Source organism: Lactuca virosa, chromosome 3 (assembly GCF_052849685.1).
Source record: "Lactuca virosa cultivar CGN04683 chromosome 3, Lactuca_virosa_CGN04683_v6, whole genome shotgun sequence".
Lineage (NCBI taxonomy): Eukaryota > Viridiplantae > Streptophyta > Magnoliopsida > Asterales > Asteraceae > Lactuca > Lactuca virosa.
In genome coordinates, this window is record NC_136428.1 from 335,578,393 (window position 1) to 335,581,754 (window position 3,362).

Consider the following 3,362-nt stretch of genomic DNA (forward strand, 5'->3'; position numbering starts at 1 on the left):
AAATGAAATCCAAAAAATTAAAAACCCCGCCTTGTTCTATCTCCTTTTTCATGCGCGTTATAGACGACCTTGCTCAGGCTTCCAAGGTAGGGTTTGCGCTCCTAGATTCTTTCTATCTATCGCTTCTGATTTTGAATCCATGAATGTGCGCTTGTTTTTTCTCATAAACTTCACCTCTCTAGTATAAATCAGACATATTAGTTAGTGTTTGATTTCAATTAACTTCACAGTTATGATATGAAAATATTGGCTTTGTTGTTCATTCTGTAATCTTCTTAGTTTCTACTATTTTCCTATATTTTTTGTAGTCAGTTCTTTAGATGTTGCCTTTTTTTAGGATCCCTGTTTGCCCACTCATGATCCATATATAAGTTAGTAAAGTCAACTTTTTCCTACATATTCGAATTCAAGTGTTTTTATTTATTTATTTAATATTTTTCTTGCCATTATCTTCATATGCGTAACAATTGGATTTATGAAATCAGTTTACGTGGAATAATCTCATGCTTATGTTTAATTCATGTGTTAACCTTTGACCATGTAATTTGTAACAGAAATGGCCTAAATTTGGATAAATGATCTAATTAAATAAAATATTTTATACTTGTTGATAGGTTTCTCAATTAAGGGGAGAAAATTCTTCATTACTGAAGTGTCTCACAGACATAAACCAAAATACAATGAAGCAGTTGTTGATAATAGAGTGTTGAAAGCTGATGTTGAAACAATTAATGAGAGCAAAGCTCAATGCTTTCAAAGTAGTTTTATTTTAAATTTATAAATTTATAATTACAATAGTAATGATAATCTAATTATTTTATGGATTGTTTGTACATGTGAAAATGGATGAAGAAAGTGTGAAAAGAATTACTGGATTTAACCTAATGGTTCAAACGATGTCTGATATGTAATTTGTATTGCATGTCAATGTCTAGAAATGATGGTAAGGGAGAGTTAATGGATAGTGGAGAATATGTTCACTACACACCTCAGCAGGTTGAAGTACTTGAAAGGCTCTACAACGAATGTCCAAAACTGAGTTCCCTTTGTCGTTGGCTTCAAGAATTCTGAAGTTGAGCTGTGGGAAGCTTCTATCAATCAATTCTCGACAATGAGAGGTATTCCTCTATACCCACTGTATGTTTCACCTCCATGTTTCCTCCAATCACATGCCAAGGTATCTTCTTTTAAGTTCCTTGTTTTTTTCTTTTTTGTATTTGTGATCTACTGTGATTTTTCTTAATCTATCTTTGTTATGACAATTAACATTTTTAAACTCTTAAAAAACCCTTTATGTCTTATTCTTTTTCCTTCTTTATTCCAATAAGACCACCCGTGTAGCGAAAAACCATAAAAACCCATGTAGCTTTTAAAAGTAACCAAAAAAAGACGCAAATTAGAAGATGGACGTAAGCTTTTTGTGCTAGAATTATGTTTTTCTTAACTTCGTTTTGCTATTTATTGGTATACTGATGTATCTTATTATATATTTCTTTGATTTATAAGAATATGCCTTGACACATGTGAATGAGGTTATTGATGAACTCTTGACAAAAGATTGTTCATGTGATATTCCTCTTCATGCATAAAGAAAAAGGTAACAATGTTTATGTATGTCATATGAGAAAAAAATTATGAAATTAAGCGTGACCCTGCTCATTAACAGGCTTACCATTGAAGCAATTGGCGCTTTAGAACCTAGAAAAAGTATAAGTAAAACGACAAGAAGGTTACCGAGGGATAGGGATAGTAATTTCATTGAACCGAGACTAGGTGTCAATGGGATGGATCAAGTTGAACACGGAATGCCCTTCTCATCCTCATAATTGAAAATAGTCCGTGTAACAAATATGACATGATCCCTTCAAGATTAGTGATTAAAGAGAATCACTCTCCATCTAATTGGCCTTGAGGTACTTGCTTTTCAGTAACATGGTATGCTTTGATTTCTCAATATGTGAATCTAATGGTTGCATGATTCAAATTTGCAGGTCTTGTTGACGTGCGTAGTGTCAAACAAAGTAGCTCGGATGCTATGAAGGTGGTCAGCAAGTTCTTGTGGTTCTACTACTATTTGTTGATGACTTCAATCTCCTTCACATTTGATGTATTACATTTATCTACTATTGGAACGATTATTTGTATGACATTAAATTTTGTGCAATGAATTGTATTTTTTTTTTATATGATATTTTATTTTGTATTATGATACACTAAATGCTAATTTAATTTGAAAATTAGTAAATCTATATATAATATTTATTTTAAACATTTAAAATTAGACAAAATTGCAAAAATGGTCCCTGTGGTATGCAAATTTTTGGGGTTTTAGTCCAAACCCCGAGTTTTTTGGATTCATAGTCCTTTTGGAGTGGTTTGTATGTGGAAATGGTCCCTGGATTTAACTTCCGTTAAGTTGTTGCTGTTAACCCTCTCATGTGCCTCCCATATGAGGGTATATTTGTCTTTTCATTTCTAAGGGACCATTTTTGCACCTAAAAAAAATATATTATCCTTTTTAAAAAAAAATTAATACCTATTTATTTATTTTAATAATTAAAAATTAAAAGAGGTCTCTCTCTCTCTCTCTCTCCAAACACAACTTTGACCTACACATAAACACACACTGTCGATTGCAAAACAAATCTATACTAAATATTGTCATCGATTCACCCGATCACCAACCAAATCTCCAAAAAAAAAATACAAGGATGGAAATCCTGTTTCAGCATTCGATGGAGACTGCTGACACTGCTAGTGCTGCTAGACGAGTGGCAGGTCGTGCGATGACCGCATGTTATGTGTTTGGAGGGCTGTTACTGATTGTGGTGTGGATGTTTCTTGTTGGGATAGCGATTCGTACTTGGTTCTGATTTTAGTATTTTATTGTGTCATGAAATGAAAACCCATGTTGGGTATCTTTTGGGGAAGGACATTAAAACTTTATTTTGGGATTGATGTATTGTTTTGGTTTTAAGACTATTTCAAATGGTAATGAAGAAGTTTATTTTATGTTTCAAAACTTTTACTATGAGGTCAAACCCTAGAATTTATTTAGTCAATAGTTGAATAAAAAGATTTTTTTTCTTTCCTTTCTCAAATCTATGTGCATAGTATTAATGCAAACCATTAATTTGACAACACTTATGGTTTTCAAAATAGTAGTGAACTAAAAATTATACATTATTTTATGTATTCATACGTATTTCTTCTCTTGTGTCTTAGAACCATGTCAGGAAGGCCTAATCGCGGGCGCCCACAGAACGAAACACCCGATGTTGCTCAAGTGGTAGCACAACAACTCATGGCAGCAATCCCAAACATTGTCACTCAAGTAACTGCGGGACTTAATGCTAACCAAG

At 32.8% G+C, this 3,362-nt stretch overlaps 1 long non-coding RNA gene across 1 annotated transcript; it reads left to right on the top strand.

Moving 5' to 3' along the window:
- The first annotated feature begins 981 nt into the window (after nt 1-981).
- LOC145163095 (uncharacterized) lies at nt 982-2,085 on the top strand. Its single transcript, XR_013739558.1, has 3 exons — nt 982-1,118; nt 1,667-1,913; nt 1,992-2,085. It is a non-coding gene; the product is annotated as an uncharacterized LOC145163095 (long non-coding RNA).
- The last annotated feature ends 1,277 nt before the right edge of the window (nt 2,086-3,362 follow it).